At 48.3% G+C, this 7,521-nt stretch overlaps 1 protein-coding gene across 5 annotated transcripts in view; it reads left to right on the top strand.

Moving 5' to 3' along the window:
• The first annotated feature begins 942 nt into the window (after window positions 1-942).
• The window catches only part of MYH11 (myosin heavy chain 11), a 101,670-nt gene continuing 95,091 nt past the window's right edge, over window positions 943-7,521 (top strand). For 4 of the 5 annotated variants that reach the window (XM_033101994.1, XM_033101992.1, XM_033101996.1 and 1 more), the window contains exon 1: window positions 943-1,093. The gene's annotated coding sequence lies outside the window, so the exon portion shown is untranslated. The remainder of the gene's footprint in view (window positions 1,094-7,521) is intronic. The other variant, XM_033101993.1, reaches the window with a different exon arrangement.

Genomic DNA, 7,521 nt, shown 5'->3' with positions numbered 1-7,521 from the left:
CAGCCCACCGCCTCGGCTTCCTTTTATGGCCTGTGTGCGTGTGTGTGACAGAGGGGAGAGAGATGGGGAGAAGACGGAGAGCCAGGCAGAGAGAGAGCGAGAGAGACCGGAGCCAGAGACACAGAGACCAGAGAGCTTGAGACAGACGGGAGAGACCCAGAGACCAGAGACAGAGCGAGACATAAGAGAGAGACAGTCAGAGAGAGAGACAGCAATGAATTTCTTGGGGCGAGGAGAAGCAGTTGAGGGGAACTTGCAAGGGCGGGTCGCACCCGCATTCTCCTCAGATTCTGACACGCACCTTGCAAATTCCAGAACATAATTATCAGCTCAGAGACCGGAGAAGGGAAACGACTTACCTGAGGTCACACAGCCAGCGATTGGCACACCTAGGCACACCTGAAATCACAACAGCAGATTTTTGTTTTTGCTTGTGGGTGTAGGTGGGGATGGCAAGTTGGGAAAAATAAAAACTTCCCCTTCCCGCACAATTCCCAGCAGTCGGGGTCCCCTGCCTTGTACTTTGCAAAGTTCAAAAAATCCCCTTTTCTACCCTTCATGCAATGCGGCCGGACCCCTTTCCAGACTGCGAGCGGTGAATAAAGTGCCCCCTACAGTTCCTCCCGGGGGTCGGAGGGTGGGAGGTCGGAAGGGGTTAAAGCCCATGTGGCCTGAACAGACTCAGAGAAGCAATTCTCAAGCATATCCCATAGACGCTGGCCGCTCAAGTCTTTTCTCTAGGGACCCGGAGTCTCGGTGACTGTCCCGGAGCCAGGGGTGAGACAGAACGCTTCTGCAGGGAGCACCCTTGAGGGGAGCCTCTGCGTCGCCCGGGCGCGCTCGCCCCAGGTGCGGCCTGGACCAAAGCTCCGCTTCTCCGGCCCTGCAGAGGGCGCTGCAAAGGGAGCAGCGCGGGACCCTCCCCTACTCCGCCCTCTTGGACCGCCTCCCCCTTCCCACCCGAGGGCAGCTCCGGGTCTATAAAGAGAGGCGTCCCAGGCGAGTGGGGGAGATTTGGAAGCCACTGCCTGGGAAGTGTGCCAGATCTGACTTCTCCATCCAGCTTCTCCGTTATCTCCCCAGTTGGAGGTCTGTAAGTAGTATGGTCCTGGTGGGGGGAAGGGAAATGAAGGTGGGTGGGTTAAGAGTCTTCCAGGGTATCCTCCGGGGGCTGAGAAGCCGCGAGGTGCATCTGTTGCCCTCCTCATAAAGACTATGGTGAGAGGATGGAGGTTCACAATTTTTATTTCTCTCTGCCCCATCGTCTCAGATTTCCCCCAAACCAGCATTTCCCAAGGTAGCCTATAAGTACCACCTTGGGGGTACTTATGAAAGATGACAATGCCTGGGCCCAACTCCAGTTACCCTAGAATCTCCAGAAAACCTGTAAAAAAAAAGAAAGTGAAAAATAAAGTTCTAGGTGGTTCTTGTTATGAGGCAAATCCAGGAGATGTGCTTCCTTATACATCTCAGAGGTCCAGCTTCGACAGCCAGCCTTCTTTCTACCTTTTATTCTAGGGACAAAAAGAACGCAGCCAAACGTCACAGAAAAGTCATTTTTTATCACACAGGCAGGGCAAGTGTCGCTGCACGTGGATTTGGATGCTCTGCTTAGTTCTGCTGATAATGCATTCATTACCTGAGTTAAAAACATGTGGGTACACGCTCTGCAAGAGAGGGCAGTGTTTTCCCTGGGTCCAGAGGATGTGCTTGTTATAATCCTGGAGAGAGAAGGCTGGTTGTGATCCAGTTCATTTATTACAGCCCAGGTTTCTTCCAGACACCCTCCCTTCAAAGTTTTAAAACTCTTATGCGGGTTGACCCCGGGAGCCTCCAACACTCGCCCTGGTGCCACGGTCTGCATTTGCCTCCATGACTTGCAGATGCATGGTGTAAGATCTCACCGGGATTTCCTGCCAGTGCAAAGTGACTCTCAGACCCCAGAGTGGGCAAAATAAGAGAAAGGGTGGCTGCTGCCTGTTGTATTAGGTTGGTGCAAAAGTAATTGCGGTTTTTGTGATTTTTTTTTTTTTTTTAAACCTTTTAAACTGCAATTACTTTTGCACCAATCTAATAAGTTTTCTCTCTGCACAGAGATCTGGTGGAGATTTTGCTGCTTGAGGAAAGGCATCCTTCAAAGCCATACTTGTCGAGAAGTAAAATATTTAGTTCCTGGGGGGGGGAAGCGGTTAAAGAGGCTTAATCACTCCCAAGACAGGGAGTGATTACAGTATTAATAATTGATAGATTACATTGCAAACTGACTAGGATTTGGCAAAGGGAAGGCAGGCCGGCTGTTAGTAAACTGTTTTGTGTAGTTTTGTTGTGCTGGGTGCAGCCGTCTTGGTTGGTTTGATTTCCTTAAAGCTCCCATTTTAGAATTTTTACAGAGAGGGAGCTTGAAGATGCTGAATGGACAGTCATTAGATGGCAGTGTATAAAACAGGATATTGAATATCCGTGAAAGGACAAGCAGTCTTTCCTTACTGCTTTTCCACTGAGGTCACTACCACCAATGGAACACTTCTGTGTCAGGCACTGTAGCAGTGTTTGACTTCATGCATCTCATGTAATTATTGTAACCACCTTTTAAGGGAGGCATCACAATGCCTATCTAGTATACAAGGCAGCTGAGGCTCAGAGAGGTTAAGTAACTTGCCTGGTGTCACACAGCTAGCAAGTGGTGGAACCCGTTCCTGGGTCTGTCTGATGTCAAATCTATACCCTTGATCCCACCATCTTTTTTTATTTACCTTAAACAAAAACTCTGTTGGAGTCAGGTTTCTGGTGGGCCCAAATGCATCCAGGAAGGCACGTGTTTATCATCTTCTCTTTGAAGGAAACATGAAATGACCTTTTGCAACTTTAAAATATAAGGCATTGTTTGTGCCTGGGTGGCATGGTAATCAACTGGCCCGATGACCTTTGGAGGGCTCAAGAGTCCAAAACGTGAACTAGCTGGGCCTTCCTCTGCAGCTCACCCTGTAAACACCATGTTTTTTTTTTTTTTTTTAATTTTGGTGTCTGAAATGGATGTGTTATTCCGTACAAGGTACTTGTTATCATTACTTTTCCATGCGAGGGCTGAGATTGAGGCAAACATGCCCATTTATGGTAGCGTTTTCCATGAGGCCATCCCCAGCCCCCTTACAAACTAGCCTTGTAGTGCAGTTTTGTGCTACGGGACTCTGGGGATTTCTCTGCCCTTGTCCTTCCAGTTCATGCCTGGAAGAGAAGGCATTTGGGACAAAAGGGGCATTACTTTTCCTACTCTTCTTTGGAAGTTTTATTTTTTTGGAGGTGGGGGGAATTGTCTCCTTTCCTCAGTATGATGGATCCAAGCAGGTGGATTTTATGCTTTCGGTACAACCATGTCATTCTCACACCAGCGATATACGTTAGATTTTTCTGGAAAACCAAGTCCAGCTTTAAATCCATTGGAATCCTAGACTGTCACAAGCAGATTTAGAAATGATCCACACTGGCCATCCCAAACCTCAGTTTTGCCATCTCCAAAATGAAGCTAATGAGAATAGCTAAGGCTCGTTGGCAATTTTGCCAGAGGCCATGCTGACATCCTTTACGAGCATCGCGTTGTTGTCAGCACAACAGCCCTTTGGAGCAGATGCCGTGATGATGGGCCCCGTTTTACAAATGTGGACTTGGAATAACTTGCTCAACATCACTGGCCAAGGAGGAAGACAAAATTTGACAAAGCTAGTTCTTCCTAACTCCGGAGCCTGTGGGATTACCCTGCTGGGAAGATGGCAAGGGATGATGTGTGTGACGGGCTGAGGGCAGTGCCTGGCCCCTGTTCGTCTTCAGTGGTTGGTTATTTACAACATCCACGACCAGCGACCTTAAGGGTCTTGCTCACTGTGGCACAGCTGGTACTTGACAGAAGCAGGAAGCCTATTGTGTGGTCTTCCCATGAAGAAGAAATGTGTCCCTAGTTTTCCTTTTGTGTAATTAATCTCTTTTCGTAAACCCCTTCCTTATTTGAGCTAAAGGTGGTGATTAGAATCGTCTGCTTTCGCATAGCCACACCTGTGTCAGGAATATTACAAATTCTGGTTATATTGACCCATTTGTGACTCGTTTAGGGACGTGATGGCATCCTGTAAGAGCTTATTCCTGTGAGTGGAAGAAGCCTGTCTGGCTTTCACTGCTCCCCAGCGGTCTCCTACTTCCACCCCGACCTTTAAACACATTTAACCATGGTCACACGATGGAGGAAAGGCCGGGTTGGGAGAAGGCCAAGCAGGAATCTGAAGGAACTTTCGTATGGGGTCAGATGATCCAGGAAGAAGCTAGTGCTAGAAGTTGTATCTGCAGGAGGAAGCTGCGTAGCTCTTACTGATGTCTGTGATTCAGGGGTTGGGGAAGAACAGACCTCACTGAGGTCCCTAGGACAGGGCTGAAGGACTCGCCACCTGCTCCCAGCCAGTGACACAGGCGCTCAGAAGGGGGCCAGTGTCTGAGACCACTGGGGTCCTTACGGCCATTCCCCAGTCTCCAGGACAATGCCTTTCTCCCTGGTCCCTTCCGCTTTCCTTCCTTCACTCCTTCCCGTCTTTGATGCCATCAGGTTAGCGTATTCTTGGGCATCTTTCTGAAAATTTTCTATGCCAAATCTTCCTTTGTCACACAAATATTGGCATTCTTTCTGTAAATTAAATTTTTTCCCCAACTTAATTACTTTTCTTCAACATCTTTCTATGTCAGCATAGTTTGAGTTTTGTTTCTTTGTTTTTATCAGCTGCACAATACTTTGTTATATGGAAGCATAACTTCTTACTCAAAACAACCCCTTCTTGAAACATACCAGCTTCACTCCACCATTTCTTATAAACGGGCCTCCAGGGAACATCCTGTGTATCTATTTTTGTCTAAGTATAGAGTTTATTTGTAGGATAAATTCCTAGAATGCAATTGCTGAGTTAAACAGCAGGCGCATTTAAAATGGATTGACATTGCTCAACGGTCCCCTAAAGACACTCATTTTAAGCTTCTAATGATCACATGAGACTATCCATTGATTTTTTTTTTCCATTGATTTTTAAGCTGTGCTATGCCAGAGTTGTAAGATACAAAATACAATGGGGCTTTGAGGGTCTGAAAATGACCAGTTCTCTCTATTCCCAAAGCATTCTCTGCAGGAGCTCCTGTATCTTTTGCGAACCAAGCTCTCTTGGTAGGGAGGAAAACATAATTTAGCTTTACTAATTAAAAGAACTTCCTTCCGGAGTTCCTTTAAAAATAGTTAGGATTGAAACAAGTTAGGCAGATGTCATTAGGCAACATTGGAGTACCAGATTCACCGTCACCTTTTTCCTGTTAGGTGAGGTCAGGCTTCCTTGGGACCATACCCTTGTGAGGTGGGGGAATGGCCAGGGGACAGGCCGTGGAGCCAGGAAAGAGGTTTCCTGCTAAGAGGAGGTCTGCTGTCAGACCGATCTGGGTTCAAATCCTGGCTCCAACTTTGACCAGTGAAGGCCTTTAATTTAGTTTGCTTTTAGTACCTTGGTGGTAGTATAGGAACAAGAAATGATGCCCACTTTACTGAACATTTATGAGACATGGTGAGATGGTGTATATAATAAATTGCCAGGCCTGATTTCCCAGGAATAGAACATCCCAGTAACTACAGGGGCTCTTAGGAACAGATTTAGAGTCCCAGCTGCCTCGCGGGGACAGTTTGGGGCCCTGAGCACTGGTGCATCTAGGGAGCCCGGTCCCTTGCCTGCTTCCCTCTGACACTTGGCTCCTCCCACACCTGGGCCAGGCTTTGAACTAGTTTTTTAGCTGCAGAGGCCCTTCCTGCGGGTGGGTTGTGTTCCAGATCAGGTCCCGAGGCTTTCATTTTGCCTGCATGGCACTTAGAGTGTGCAGCGATTTAACTTTAGGGGTAGGGATTTCGTACTTCAGTCTCCCAGGTCTGTTGAAAATCTGGCCATGCAGGGCCCACGTTCTCGCTAGGTGACGTGAGGTAGAGTCAAGCTGCCCGCCTCTTTGGACAGTTCAAGAGGGCTGTGTTTAGCCACTTCTGTCTGGCCTGGGTCCCTGTGCATTGTTCACCTGACCCCGGGGGCATTTGGGTCTGTTCCAAAATGTTGGAACAGTAAAATCCTGAGGGAAGCTGTCAGCCAGGACTGATGATGTGCTAATCCTATACTGTTTGTGCTCGGGCGTCGTTTATTCATTTTTCATTAATACAGAAGGGGCAAGACCTTTTATCCCTGAATTCCTCTGGGGAAAATAAAATTGATGCTAAAACAAACTAAAGCAGCTGAACACTTGCCATTGGTCCCTTTTTTCAACCCCTTGATCTGGAATCACAGATACCACAAAATGTCAGCGCTAGGCCTGCCCACCCCAACGAAAAATGCAAGGCCCAGGGAGGGACTGGGAGTCGCCCAACCCAGCGAGTTGGGCGCAGAGCTGGGACTTATAACCCCGTGGTCTTATAGAAACTAATGAACAGCTGGTTTGTGCTCAGAGAGCGAAGCCGTGTGTTGTTGGTAAGGAAGTAGGACTGTGCATAGGGCTGACACACTCAGCTGCATCAGGCATCGCTGACGCCAATCGTGACAGTCCTTTGCTTTCATCAATGTTCAGGAGCAGCCCTAGATCCTAAACGGTACTTAGTATCCACCCGTCCTGTGAAATAATCCCAGATATGTCCTTTCATCCCTGGGAGCTGCTGCAGAACATGGATGAGGTGAAGAGGAGGAAATGGAGGAGAAGGAGGGCTTGGGGAGGACGAAACACGGTGCTAAGGGTTCTCCTTGAGGTTTGGCCCTCTGGGCGGCTGTTTCTTGTCTGATCTGATGTGACCTTCCAGTTGGCATTCCAGGTTGGTGTTGATGAAGTAGCAACTGTCCTCAGCTTTCATTGTCTTTCCCAAGGGAGCCTTTTTTTTTCCCCTCTAAAGCAGTGGTTCCCACTGGGGACAGATTTGCCCCTCGGGACATCTGGCAACTTTTGCTTGTCATGACTCGGGAGAGAGTATGCTACTAGCATCGCGAGGGTAGAGACCAGAGATGCTGCTAAACGTCCCACAATGCACAGGGTAACCCTCCACCCCACAACAAAGAATTATTCAGCCCCAGTGTCCATAGTGCTGGGGCCAAGGCAGCCTGCTCTAATGACCACAGGGGGGCACACCAGATTGGCTTCTGTACAGCACAGGGAGAATTCTGTCATGCGACGGCCATCTCTGATCTCGGCTACAATTCTGCAAGCTGCTTTTCATCCCCCCGTGGGCCTCACCTAATGCCTGACCTGACACTTGCTGCCTGATGGTCTACCACCCCAAATTTGGAAAACTCACGGCTCTGGGTTCACGCTGAGGCAAGTCCTTATAACAATGAAACCAGGTTTGATCCAGGATGTGTCCCCATGTGTGCCTGTATTTCTTTCGGTCCTCAAGTTCTCTGCCTGTTTCCAACAAGGTGGGCAATGCAGAGAAGATCACTTTGACAATATATCTTTATTTAGATTCCACTATGGCTAGCTGTG

Source organism: Rhinolophus ferrumequinum (genome assembly GCF_004115265.2).
Source record: "Rhinolophus ferrumequinum isolate MPI-CBG mRhiFer1 chromosome 15 unlocalized genomic scaffold, mRhiFer1_v1.p scaffold_54_arrow_ctg1_1, whole genome shotgun sequence".
NCBI lineage: Eukaryota > Metazoa > Chordata > Mammalia > Chiroptera > Rhinolophidae > Rhinolophus > Rhinolophus ferrumequinum.
The sequence above is the reverse complement of the archived record's forward strand: the minus strand, read 5'-3'. Positions and strand labels throughout refer to the sequence as shown.